This window comes from Hemicordylus capensis, chromosome 6 (assembly GCF_027244095.1).
Source record: "Hemicordylus capensis ecotype Gifberg chromosome 6, rHemCap1.1.pri, whole genome shotgun sequence".
In the NCBI taxonomy this organism is placed as follows: Eukaryota; Metazoa; Chordata; class Lepidosauria; order Squamata; family Cordylidae; genus Hemicordylus; species Hemicordylus capensis.
In genome coordinates, this window is record NC_069662.1 from 43419667 (window position 1) to 43434305 (window position 14639).

General features: G+C 46.5%; 1 protein-coding gene across 18 annotated transcripts in view; it reads right to left on the reverse strand.

Moving 5' to 3' along the window:
* Positions 1–14639, reverse strand: part of SRCIN1 (SRC kinase signaling inhibitor 1) — a 402584-nt gene that overhangs the window by 310394 nt on the left and 77551 nt on the right. The gene's annotated exons all lie outside the window — the stretch shown is intronic.

Sequence of the window (14639 nt, forward strand, 5' to 3'; positions counted from 1 at the left end):
AGAAAGACTCTTTTTGAAAATATGGTTCTTACCACTTCTCCACGAGGCATTCAGATGACATTGTTGGCCATCACATAATTTTGCAGTACCACCTACTGTCAGCTTGTTACTACCCCATGATGAGAATCAAGTTTTGACACTCATTGGTGAATGAGTGAATTGGCAGCAAATGGCACCATGAAATTACACAATGGCCAATGGCGTAATCTGAACGCCCCATGGAGAAATGACAAGGTCTGTTTTCAAATTGAGTATTTCTCATCTGGAAACACCCTAAGCAAAGAATTCCACAAAGCAGAGGACACAAACCAGAAGCCTTTCTGGAGCCCACAACTTTTTATCTTTCAAACAGTGGGGGCTTTCAACAGGCCTCTCTTACTTGTAAAGTCTCTTGAACTAGGGATTCTAATGACCAGACCTAAGCACCACACCACAACCGTTTGCCAGGACATAGAGCTACTGCCCTGCTCTTGCTGCTTTTAGACACAACCAAGGCAGTCTTGCAGTTGAAGCTTCTAGTTCAGCAGTTGTCAGGTGACACACAGGGGCCAATAGGGTTCTGCCTGTTCTCAGATTTAGGCCAGAGTCCGGCCGCCAGACTCCTGAGCAACTTATTACTTCAGAAAAAACCAGGCTGGTCTCAGACTGTCCCTACTGGCTTGTCTGCTCAGTGTTTGCATTCTTCCAGACCATCAGGCCTGCCATTGATTTATAAGGACCGAAGAGTTCAATGTTCCTTATACACAAGCCAGTCATGGAGGAGTCTGGGGTGCCATGGACGGTGCTCATATGACATAAATCCTTAAGGAAAAATATGCTGTAGAAGTATGTAAGGGAACTGTGCTAATAAGGAAATGCTCACAAGAAGGAAATTGCCATCTGACTGTCTTCCCCATGCAACTGTGCTGGGAGCTTAAAATACAAAAGGAACCTCATGAGAATTACATGCTTCCTGGAAAGCAAGTCTTTTGCCCACCAAAAGCAACTTACACAAAATTAAAGGTCATTCAATGATCTTCATCTGGCTTGCTAAAACTGTGTTTCCATTGGGCACACCTTGGTTGCTGTAAAATAGTTCTCCCAATCCCATTTGACACATATCATGTGATACTGGCAGCTACCACCCCAGCAGACAGACAGAACCTGCAGCAGTGGCAGGGCCATCCTGCAATTTGAGAACTGCTGGGATTTGGAATCAAGGTGATTCCGTCTTCATGAGACCCTCTAAGGCTCTCCACACGAGCAGTGTGGAGAGCTTAAGAAGGTTCTGTGGGGAGAGTGGGCTTGACCCGCTCTCCCTGCAGACAAGCAGGCAGCTCACCCTGGATGGCTGGATTGGCCACCCACATGATTACTGGCTCCATCACGAAGCCAGTTCGGGTGGTGGGGATCAGGGGCCTCCCGGCCCCAAAAGACCCAGCATGCCCCGCATGAATGCATGGGGCATTTTGGGGAGTCCCCGATGCTGGGAGTCTTGTTGTAGCTTCCCAGTCGGGGGGCTACTCATGAGATTCCGGGGGGGGGGCAATTAAGTGGGCTTGCCACTGGGAGCTGCACAGCTTCTGGTGGTTCACACATGCGGTGGAAACAGGGCTGGGCTCCCTTAGTCTGGTTTCCACTGCATGTGAGAATAGCCTCTCTCTTTTTCTTCATGGTCCACGCTAGGGCTGTGCTGAATGTTTTAGGATGAACATTTTTTACATGAGGGAAAAAGGCTCTGGAATGGTCTCAAACGTTCAATGAAGGACCACCTCACTGCTGCAAGAGATTACTTTTCTTGTGCCTCTTCACCCACCATTCACTATTCCTTGCAACGGTTGCTTCAGCATCATTTATTTTCCCATTGATTTCCTGCCCCCCTCACAGCATGAGCCCAGCCAATTCGAGACAATCATGTGAATGTGATGACATCATAATGCTAGCTAGTAAGATTTGGCATTTGGACAAAATTTAGGGAGAACAAAGTCAGTTCAGAGTGAGGACAACACTTTCTGTGTGCATTGTTTTTACTCTAGGTAGGAGGGGGAAATGGGTGCGTGCTTGAATGCATGACAAGGGAGGGAGTGTGGCTGCTATTGTAGCCATCATTGCTCAGGTCAGCTGCTCTGCCTGCAGTTCCACCTCCTTGCCCTCCTACTGGCAAGATGGGTACAAACTTTGTCCATGTTTGTAACCCTCCTATCAACAAACATGGGGCCTCCTTTTTACAGCCTGCATCCAAAACTGAGGGGTTTTCAGCACCACTCACGCTCACACCACCTGCTGATTTCTCCATCGGCTCTTTGTATTTACAAACAACACATGCTCACTTTAGTTCAGGTGTTAAAACAGTTCTGCCACCCAAACCTAACCATGTTGACTTCAGACACAAATCTCATTGATTTCAATAAAGCTCATTTCTGAGTAACCAGTGGCACAATGGTTAAATTGTTCTTAAATATTTTAAATGGGTTTTACATGGCTCTGAACTGTTTTAAATTTGTTTTTATCTTGTTCTAAGCAGTTTGTTTTAAATGGTGATTTTATTTTTTGCCTGCTGTGCACCGCCCAAAGCCTTTGGATGGGGCGGTATAAAAGTGTAATAATCAAATAAATAAATAAATAGTAGTAAATTTCTATGCCAGAGCCTGGCTCTCAATTCTGCAGCCACCCAACCTGCTCCTGGGATCTGGCATGGGGGCAAGTTAAGATAAGAACACTTAACAAAATTTAAGAACACCACCGATGAAATTCAAAGTTTGCACCGCTCAGATAGATTGTTCCTGCTTTTTTTAAAAAAAGGTTATGTAAAAAAAACCTGCTGCCTGTTGTCCCATTTTCTCCTCTAAAACCAGCAGTATCTAAATGTTTGGACATGCTTCACTGTGTTAAAGACAGCAGGTACAGGACCAATGAGAGGCTGCAAAGGTGCCATTCTGCCTGGCCTGGTTTCCCCACTAAGCTTCTGAGCAAATATACCAGACATTTCATCTTGAAAACAGGCTTAACGATTCAGTTCTGAAAAGCAAACCATTTAATGACTGTCAATATATTATATGATTGTTGATGCCCAATATATTATACTAGCTGGGCTGGGCACAGAGCATCTGTGCCTCTAGTTTGCCGCTACTGCCAAACCACCACCACCCCGCCCAAACCCGCCACCATCACCGTCTTCCTCCCTGCCTGCCCCTGCCTCCATTTCCCCGCCCACCCACAAGCCAGCTTCTGCCGCAGTTTCCCCACCTGTATTTCCCCCACCCGCCCACTGGCCGCTACTTCCTCCGCCCACCCGCCGCTGCCATCATTTTCATTTTCTGCTCACACCCTACCTGCTCCTCCCTCTCCCCCCTGCTGGCCAGCTGGCCACTCAGCTGGCCATCACCGCCCTTCGCCACCCTTTTGTTTCCCCGCCAGCCGGCGGGCTGCTGCCACCGTTTTCTTCCGTCCCTATTGCTAGCGGCTTATGAACTATCGCAAGAGCTGCCACACATGGCATTAGCAGCGGGCATGCCTAAGATATATATATATATATATATATATAGAGAGAGAGAGAGAGAGAGAGAGAGAGAGAGAGAGAGAGAGAGAGAGGATTGTTGATGCCTCTGGCTGCACCCAGCTCATGCCCCTTCCACCCAAGCTTACTTTTTTTGGAAAGGAGTTCTCTGAGGGCCATAGCCTTATTCTCCTCTAATCAGTCAGCCAGCCAGCCTCTTTCTTTTTCTCTTTCTTTCTTTCCCTCAAACCTCTATGGTTGCTTCAATTCATGGCAAGACAATAATTCCAGGAATTCTTGGGGGGTTGCACAGGAATAAACCTGCCTCCTTCGTGCCCCTGCACAAAGTTCACCTTCCTGTGATTGATTGATTGATTGCCTTTTAGTAGCCAACCATAGGGATTGCCAATGACAAAGGGGAGGGAGTCTGGGTGACATGTAGACATTTGAGGAAGGACAGCAGCTCAGTGGGTAAGCGCATGCTTTGCACGCAGAAGAATGTCCTAGGTTCAATCCCTGGCATCTCCAGGCAGGGCTGAGAAAGGCCACAGTCTGAAACGCCAGAGACCTGCAGCCAGTGGACTGATGCATTATATGTGGCCGAGGATGGTGGGAGTTGTAGTCCAACAATATCTAGGGTCCCTTGTTTGAGAACCCCTCATACTTAGAATGATGAAAATGTACTATCACTTGGATGTGAACTTTAAGATTTAAAAAAAATGGTGACCCCAGGACCACCAACTTTTTAACTGGGAAGTCCCTCTCAGAGTAACAATATGCCTTAATTTAGCATAGTTATAGGGAAAATGCTGACCACTAAGAAGACCCTCTGCAGCCCCAGTGACTTCACTCCAGTCTGAATCTTCACCTTCTGAAAAGTGATGAGGGTTTTGACCTCCCTTTCCCCCCAACAACCGTCCAATTTTGAAGCAAATGTGCTCCCGAAAGAACTTTCACCTCAGCCCTACTAAGAAGCAAACCTACCGCCCCACTTCCCATTCTTCTGAACAATGGGTAAAAATGCATTAGGATAACTCAACTGATGAGTATTAGGCATTTATTCTTAAATGCTATAAAATTAGTTTTATCATATGAGTATTTCGCAATACAGTTATGTAACTTTACATATATTCAGCTACTCATGTTCAGTTTCTGGCTGCAGCAATTTCCCCCCACAGACTCTTACACAGGGGAAGAGCTGTAATTGGGCAGACGGGTTCAAAGAACCCAGGCTGCCCAGCTCTGGAGAGCCACATCTTTGTCCCTCACCCCCAAGGGTGGATTAAAGCATAGGCAATATAGGCACTTGCCTACGGCGGCAAATTTTAAGGGGCAGAAAATCTTGCAGAGTGGGGGGAAATCAAATCTGTTTTTAATACCTTTTAAAACCACCGCTGCGTGGCGGCAGCATAACAGGAATGGCGGCAAGAGCTCCTAGTGGTCCTGCCTGCCTCCCAAATAATGACAGGGTCAGGCCATCTTCATGTGCGGGGCAGAATGGTGGCGGAGATGGTGAGATGAGCTCCTAGTCCCATGGGCCCACCTGCCTCCCAAATGACCAGTTGGGCTGTTTCCAGCCCCTCTCGAGTTTCTGTGGGTATTTGCCTACGGGCGGCAAAATGCCTAATCCACCCCTGCTCACCTCGTGTTCCGGCCAGCCTCACTTCCCAGCCGGCTTTGTTGTGCACTAGGTATTTTCTTCATTCTGCTCAAGAGAATGAAGAAGTCACCCAGCTGACAACGAAGCTGGCTGGGAAATGAGGTCCAGATCGGCCATGCTGGCCCTTCCAGGGCTGGCCACGCCCCCTACATGTGACATCGTGTGTATGGGGCGTGGCTTGCATGCACAAGGGACTACCGGGACAGGGACTAACATGAGCCCACTCTCGCCTAGCTATGTACCTGCTCTTACTCTCACGCCACACTCACCACAACATTTCAGGCTATGGGGCTGTATGAACAATTTCCCTCCCTACCCATCAATCACCTTTATATGACAACGCAAGAGAAATCCCTCTGTGACCTCTTCCTTCCCTGGCATAACTATCCACCACATCCACCATACTCAAAATTGTAACCTTCAGAAGACCTCTGGCCCAGATTCTGAACTCCAAGGCTTGACCTTAGAATATGTGGGAATACTACTAGTGCATATCTGAGCATTTGCAGAATGCATTTCCATGACCACATCTCAGTCTCATATATGAAGGATGGCTCCCAAAGCAAGCTTGGATTAATCACTGCATACTAACCAGGACACAGAGATTCTCACAGAGACTCAAGGAAGAAGAAAACCCACCCTGAAAACACAAAGTGTGAACAAACCTTCTGCCTCCTCCTCTGTTCGCCTTTACCTGAGGGCCTCTCCTCCCACACTGATCATTTTTTAAAGAGCTGCCTGATTTAGTCTGATTTAAATCAGGGCTCGGTTAGCAACACACTATTACCACTGCAAAAATAGTAACTGAACACTGTTCTCCCCCCACTGCTCCATTTGTATTTTGCGGCTCTTTACCCATTTGTAAGCCACAGGAGGGAGCAATTTAAGGCATCTGAGTGAGATGCTTAAATTAACGATTTACAAATAGCTTAATTGAGGTCCTGCTCTCTCTCTTTTCTGAGCAGAAGCCGCTAAATGGTTCCAAATCTCTTTCCCAGCCCCCTTTTGCTAGTTCTGCTGTGATGTGAATTACAAACCTTGGGCTCATGATAGTGACTTTTCCAGCACATTCTGGGGTCAGAGACAGTGGGTTGACATTGCTTAAGTCTGGCGACAGAAAACTGGTCCGGGAGGAAGGGGAGCCACAGCTCTCAAGCAGAGCCTGGGCTCGGAAACGAAAGACAAAAGCTGTCCAAGTGAAGGACAGGCAAGGGCAAAGCAAAGGACAGAATCAGAGAGTTTCTAGTACTGGAAGAAGAGATGGCAGGTTCCTCCACAAGACCAGAGTGCAGAGCCTCTCTTGGTAGGCTAAGGCAGATGCTGCTTCTGCCTACTCACCATGATTTACTCTAACTTGATACGCATGTTTTAGAATCCAAAAGAAAGAGTTGTGGTATGCAAGGGCAAGGCTGTGGAGTGGAATCAGGAACATTAGCAGGAGGAGAGTAACTGGCCCTATCCAACTCCAGCACAGCATCCCTTCCGTGGCTGTTGCTAATGTCTGTTTTTTTTGTTTTTGTTTTTAAAGCTTCTGAGCCCCTTGGGGACAAGGAGTCACCTTATTTATTTATTATTTCTCTATGTAAACCACTTTGGAAACTCTTAGCGAAAAGCAGTATACAAATATTTGTTGTGGTTGCTGCTGAATATTCATAGTTTAATGAAATAGATATTACGTACAGAGAGGCAAGTGCAGACCACTTTTCCGTGCTCTTGCTGCTGGCTGACCATTAGCACCGCCTCTGCTAACTACAATTCCAGGACTGGAATACAAGTAACTAAGCTGGCCTGGATCAAGGAATGGATTAACCAAAAACACTACACATGTTGGTTCTCTTCTCTGTATAAGAAAAACACTGGAGGAGGGATGTGTATATGTTCCCTGGGCATGTGAGTGAATCAGGATGTGATGCTGTTCACAGGGGTGCAGCCAAGAATAGGAACTCCTAGGTCATTCCCTCTTTATTTTTTGAGACATTTAGTAAAGGAAATGTGCGGCATGACATAATGGAATTACATGTTCCCCCAGCCCTCCAGCAGGAGCCAATAATATGGGACAGGGTCAGGGGAAACACATAGAGGCTATTCTCGCGGGCATACAAAATCGGGCTAAGGGAGCCTAGCCCAATTTCGTATGCCCGTGAGAACCACCGGGCTTGCAGCCGAGCCCGGTCTCACGAAAGCGGGTCACCCGCTTAAGTAACCCTCCCCTAAGCCCAGGTTAGCAGAGCAAGTGCTCTGCTAACTCGGGCTTTCCTATCATGAATTTCTGCGGCGTGGCTCCGTGGCGCAGCAACTCATGAGTACACCCTCGACTGGGAGGCTGAAAAGCAGCCTCCCGGCTCGGGGGTCTCTCCAACATGCCCTGCGCACTCACGCAGGGCATGCTAGAGCTTCCAGGGACTGCGCGGCCCCCAATCCTCCCAGCCCCTCCGAAGTGGCTGCCCAGAACAGACTGTCTGCTCATGTGCGGGGAGAGCAGGCTAAACCCACTCTCCCCGCTAACCCTCCCCAGGGTCTTCTCACCGATCGTGAGAAGAGCCTCATAACGTAATGACTTCTTATCATGCATTTCTCTCACTAATCACTGAAGGCAGAAGGGGAGGAACTGGATGAGGATGGTTGATTTTGGTGAAAACCTGCACAACTAGCATCACACCTAGTTCCCCCCAAATGAAACTCTTTTGGCTTCCCTCTAAAATTCACTGGATGTATCAATCTGTGGATGAACCTACACCTCCAGTGGTGTAGCGAGGATGCCGGCAGCTCTTATTCATGCTGCCACCACTGGCCACTGCCCCACCCCCCAGCCATGCCTCCACACTTGTCATAAGACGCAGAGGTGTGGCTGGGGTGCCAGGTGCATCCCCTGGGGCATGGCAGCCTGGGTTCTTCGAACCTGTTCACACAATGGACACTATGCCCCTGTCCACCTCTGCTCCATTTCAGGGACAACTAGCAATTGGTGAGTCTCCCTTCTCCCCATCATCACAACACCTCACCCTTGGAATGAGTTTAGTTCTTCCAGGTTTTTTCAGAAAATACTTCAGTCTTTCAGAGGTTCCCCACCTCCCGAGAAAGCTTGGGAAAAACAAATCTGGAGATCTCACCTTCACTTTCTCTGCCAACTAACTCCCCCTCTCAAGCAATTTTATCTCTGTGATATGGGGGGACCAATGGAAGGGAAGGCTCACTGCAGACAGGAGAGACCTTATAGGCCTTATTCTTAAGTTGTGGATGCTCCTGACAGGCTCAGGAAGATTCTTTCTTGCAAAGGTGCATGGGAGTTGTCGTTTCCTGTGTCTACCGATTCAATAGATTGGGCCAGGAGGCATAGGAAACTACATGCCTCCTACATCTTGGCAGGAAATTGTGCTTCTTGGCCTGCTCAAAACCATTTAAGGTCTTCCTGTCTCTCATATTTCCAGGAAGTCCTCCCCACTTGTCAATTGTCCCCTCACACTGGTAAATTTGATTGGGAAGGGTAACTGAGGGCAGGGTTGGCTGCTGCTTGTGAACCATTATAAACTGAGGCCAAACTGTGGAAGGGATTTGGACTATGGAAGAGATTTGGACTTGGTTTGTAATTGACCATGGATATCCAAACTGGTGGGAGTTCATATTCTGAACCTCCCATGACATCACTATTGACATCCTCAAGATGTGCTGTGCAGGACCCACCCACCCCACAGTTAATGTCACTAGTCTTACATGCAACATTTGGCTTTCTTCTAAATTTTTCAGATGAGGGACAACTCTCACATTTGCTTCAATTTTTTTAGGCAAAATGTCAGTGGCAACACTATAATGGAGCAAAGGCCTCTTTGCTGTTAGTTTGGCAATTGTGCAAAGGGATGTAAAAGATAATCGACACATTTGCAGGTAAATTCTGAAGAATGCAGACAGATTCAGGGACTTTCCAAGTTTAAGTGAGTACAGAGAGGGAGTTTGCACAAACACGTTCAAATTAGGGGCAACCCTGAAAATCAGGGGCACTTGAGAAGCAAAAACTGAAACCTTATTCGCATTGCCCATCAAATCAGAGAGAAGGCTGACAACAATGCCATTGCCAACTGAAGCTTAACTCACAGAGTTGCTCTTTTGATAACTGGATGTCCATGTGGCTAATAGCAAATTGTGCTTCTGGTGAACAGATCCAGGAAATATTTTGGTGCAAGCACAAAAGCCACCATCTGCATGCCACTTCAAACATTTCAAATGCTGGGTGCAGCAGTGGGGCACAAAATGATAGCGGATGACTGCAGTGAATGATTTGGACGGTCTTGTTTGTCATGTGTATCATGTATAGTCTGGCACAAATCAAGTGAAGAAGGGGACAGAAGGGGCCAACCATAATCGGAGAGATTGTGTAAATAATTGTGCAAATAAAGATATAGTTCAATCAGAGATGCCTCCCTATTTGCTTCTACATAGATGTACTAGCATCTCGTTTGACTAAGGCATACATTCACATACATCTTACTTTTCCTTAGACCAGTGCATTACAATGTTATGGGAGCAACTCTGCAGTTCACTGGTGGAGCTAGTTGAGTGTTTCCTTTCACTCATTCCGAGGAGATATTTATGTCTCTACGGAAATGAGAACAGCTTGCGGGCATATCAGACTCTGCTTTTAGAGGGCAGAGCCAGGCACTGAGAAACCAGGCAAGGGAAGGTGAGGCAAAGCATTGTGTATGCTTCTGGTAGTAGATAAGCATAAAGCAATAGCAATACAGATTTTCTGGCTGGTAAGCCTAAAGATCAGAACATGCCCCATATGCGTATTCTGCAGCATAAACCAATGACCTGTATGTTTCAAAACACATTCAGATCAAATACCAGAGACAGAGCTTTTACATCCCATTCCACCACACTGAACATCATACTTTTCAGTAGTTAGCTCCTCTTGCTGTGGAACATCAATATCATGCAATAGACACAAACGTACGTCTCAGCCTTATGCTCAATTCAGAAAGGCATTATAAACTGGGAGGCTCTCAACTAGACTTTTCCAGCCAATCAGGGGTGAAGGGAGAGAATCCTGATGCTCCCCCACACCAAACTTGCAGTTCTCCCCAATCTCTTTCCTCTCTGCATTTAACATAAAAATCTCAAACATCCAGGTTCATACCTTGCCTCTGTCTCTAACTGGTGGTAAATCCTTCTAAAAATATCCTGCTTGTCCATTTGTAAAATGGCTAATTTAATTAACTTTGGTTATTCACATTAAAATCAGTAGGTTCCATCTGGAATAGTTCTTGCATAATGGCTATAGCATGGCCATCACCCAGACATTAACTGGGATTTATCTCCTGCATGCAAAGCATTTCTTCTAACACATGATCTATTACTCCTAGAGTAACACTGACTAGAGCTATTACTGGTAGAGTAACAGCGGTCAATCTGTGAGTGTAATCCTTGAGCAGGGATTTGAGCCAATGTATCCCTGGTCCAAGTCTGACACTCTGTCCACTACACCACATTGGCTCCTGGGGAGTAGAGCAGAACGGTGCCTCACCTTCTCTTGTCTCTGGCATCACCTTGAACTCTGGCTGTCTGTTCTAAGTACTCGCCATATACAGCTTGAGCATAGACAGAGTGTACAAAGGACAACTGGAAAAATCTACGCGGAAGCCAAAAGAGAACTCACACTCTCCCCACATGTCATTTGTTTAACCTTTATATGCTGCAAAGGTTCCTATGACACCCCAGCTTCAAAAATCCATTTGTGGCTTGTTTTTATCAGCTTCTGGTTTATGAGTTCCTTTTAAAGAGGTCACATTAGGTCATGTTTCAAGTTCTGGAAAGGCACTCAAAATTCTCCACTTTGCCAGCACATCAAAGCCGCCTGAAAGTAGACTCCCAAGCCACATCACCTTCAGGGGCAACATTGTGGCTCACATGAACGAGCATCAACAAATTCAGTGTGAGCCTTAACTTAATGGAGGTCAAAGGTCGGCAGTACCCACAGAGGGCACCAGTTCCACACAAAGCCCCAGTGCTCTCCTGTCCCCTTGCAAGGCAGCCAAGGACACCCTGTCTGCACCAGACAGCTCTGTTCTCATTCTAATTCCGGCACATCAGACAGTAATTATAGGTATATCAGCAGTGCTGACAGATTGGAAGCTCATCATCCCTGCACCTGTCAGTGTTCAAATTGCAGACACCTCGAGAGATGGAACAGAAGGGTGGGGGGTACCTCACTTCACCTCCCCATCCAACATTGCTTCTCCTTTTTGGCAGATGCTTCTTTCCCCCCTTTTATCAGTAACAGATGTCTCAGAGGATCACAGAAGAGCTGGAAGAAATAAAATAGGCTGTCTTACCCTCTCCATCCCACAAATACTCTGTAAGGTACACTGTTTGTCCTCTTTGCCATCCTGATAATTTGACCACCACACTGCAGCTTCTGTAAGGTTTAGACTCGAGCCCATAAGCCAAGCACAGCTGTGCAAACTATGCACAAATCTTACCAGTCAGCAGAACGTAGTGCATGCCAAATTAAGGAAGTTTTTGGCCACAACATTTGAATTTTGGGGATGGGTAGTGGTATGGCCATGCAAATGAGATTATCATTTCTCTGTACTTTTGTATTTATTTATTTATTTATTTATAACGCCCAAAACGCAAGTTCTCTGGGTGGTTTACTAGACAATAAAAACAACTGATAAAAAGATTAACATATTTCAACAATTAACATTTTAAAAGTTAAAACTATTAAAACACAATTAAAACAATATCTAATTAAAAGCCTGGGTGAACAAATGCATCTTGACTGCCCTTTTAAAAGTTGTAAGAGATGGGGAGGCTCTTATTTCAGCAGGAAGTGTGTTCCAAAGCTTCGGGGCAGCAATGGAGAAGGCCTGTCCCTGAGTTACATCCTTCTGTACTAAAGTTAGTTACATCTTTCTGTACTAAAGATTGCTCTTAAATGGACATTGATAGCTAAAAGATGCTTATCTAAATGAGCATAGATGGCCTTTAATGGCTGGTAGTTACTATCTGTTGGACAGCTCCCCTGCTTAGGTGAGTCTGACAGAAAGGAAAGAATCTGGGAGTTCAAACATAGCCCCAAAAGGAGAGGTTTTGCAGCTGGCTCACAAGAAAAAGCATGAACATAAGAACAGCTCTGCTGGATTGGGCCCAAGGCCCATCTAGTCCAGCATCCTGTTTCACACAGTGGCCCACCAGATGCCACTGGAAGCCTACAGCAGGAGTTGAGGACATGCCCTCTCTCCTGCTGTTACTCCCCTGCAACCGGTACTCAGAGGCATCCTGGAGGAAGGGATATCCACAAGAGTCTATACTGCTTGCTTTGGGAGAAGCAGAACATTAGCATTTCCTGCCTGGGTGTCTATCAGATGCTCCATGCTCATTGTGTATGCCTGCGCACAACAGATATTTCAAAAACAGCATACCACTCCAGTGCTCTCTCCTCACAAGACAATGGACTCTTGCGCCTACCACTCATAGAGAAGCAGAGAGCAAAAAATAAAAGGAAAAAATCCCCACCAATTGCTAATGAGGACACAGGCAACCTCTCAAAGCCAGTAAAACAGCTTTGGTGGCCCCAAATGTAGGTGTGCCGTGTGTGCCGTTTGTGTGTGTGTGTGTGTGTGTGTGCGCGCGTGCGCGTGTGCGTGCATGCACACACAGTTACTTTTAAGGTCAAAGATGCCTTAAAAGTAGAGCATCTTCTTACCTTCCTTCATGAAGTCTTGTTTTTATTTTAGAGGAACACATAGCATAGAGCAATCCTGTACCTTTCCGGTCTGACAAACTCAAAAGCTCACACAGAAAACAGCATTTGTGGATGCCCCAGGTTAGGACCCACAATGATGTCAGAAAGCATAAGCATGAATACCACCCCCTGCTGCCCCACAGAACCGAAGGGGCTGCTGTCAGAACTTCAGGACACATTTGTTTTCCCCTGGCCACAATAACACTCAGCTTCTTTGTCACATAGGAGGCAGTGCAGCTGCCACTTGCAACAAATGCTGCCTTTCTCTTGGATGGAAAGAGAAAACCTAGTATAGTTCTCTACCCAGGGATTTGGAAGGGCTGGACTCCGAGCCTCCGCCAGCCAGCATCTTACTCTATACAGCATCTCTTGCCAAAATGGGTGGCTGCAACTCCTCTTTGTCTTGATGGCAACTTCCCTGAAGGCACATTAAAAGGTGAGAGGGCAATGCCTTTTCGATGAATCATTTGATCAGGGCAGGCTCAAAATCCCTTGACCACAGAAGGGCCATAGCTCAGTAGTGGAGCATGTGGTTTGCAGGCAGAAGGCCCCGCTGTGGTTCGAACCACAATATTTACCGTTTAAAAGTTTTCAGGTAGTAGGAAATGCCCTTGCCTGGGACCTGGGAAGCTGCGGGCATAGTTGGACCAGCAGTCAGATGCAGAATAACAGCATATGCGACATATGAGATCTGTTCTTTTAAAAACCCTTAAAAGTAGCCAGGGTGTTTGTGCAAATTGGATTGAGGCAGAGGCCCTGGGAAAAGATCTTTTTGACTATTTCACCATCAGAAATCATCCCACACTCCAAAGCTCCTGTTCATCCACTAGTGGGGAAAGTAGGCATAATATAGAAGGGAGAGCAGGCGGAAGGGAAATTACTGGGCTGGTAATTTGAGGTTTCAAGTAAAATTACAGATAAAACCCCCAAATTATTTGCCATGACTGGCGTTGTGTTTTTTAGCTTTTAGTTCCTCATCTGTAAAATATCAGTATTAATGGGCTACTTTTGACCAAGTCTTTGTGCAGCTCAGCTGGCCAGATCCCCAATTTGTAATAAGTATTTTGAACTTGTACAAGCAGATTATCCCAGTCTATGTATGGCTCATGGGCTGCCAGTAAGAGGCTCCACCCCTTGAGGCACCATTTTGCATCTGGCTGTGTCTGGAAGCTGCTGTCCCACTTGGATCTGATTGGTAGGCCTCAGGATTCTTTTTTTAAAAAAAACAAAAGTAGATCCTGGAACTCTGCCCACTCCTGTAATATAGGTAACTGTGTGATAAAAGGAGTGTTGGTTTTTGGTGGGTTTTGTTGGGGTTTTTTGGTAGGAGGGGGTGTGATTTCAAGTAGCTGCACATGCAAGAGGCAAAAACTCCCTTCGGCAGTGCTACTGCCCCTTCCAATTGCCTTCTCCAGCCCACCCTGTATTGCTCTGAGGTTTTTATAAACATGTTAGGAGATCTGCTCACTGACCTCCTGTGTCATGTTTGCTTTGGCCCTAAGGCAGCTTCACATGTTACTGAACCATCTTTGATATAACATACTGTCATAAATTTGCCCTGCCTTGAGGATTTTAAGGGGCCCTACTACTATGGTTTTGCCTAAAGTGATGCTAGACCGGTACTGTGCAGGACTAGGGAATCTGACAAAAGAATCTTCATGTTCTTTTAATGGCCATTCCCTGAATGGGCAATTCCCCCGCGGGGTGGGGTCACAGACCAGCGCCCAGGAAGTGAGTATCGGAGAAACAGCAATTTGCAGTTG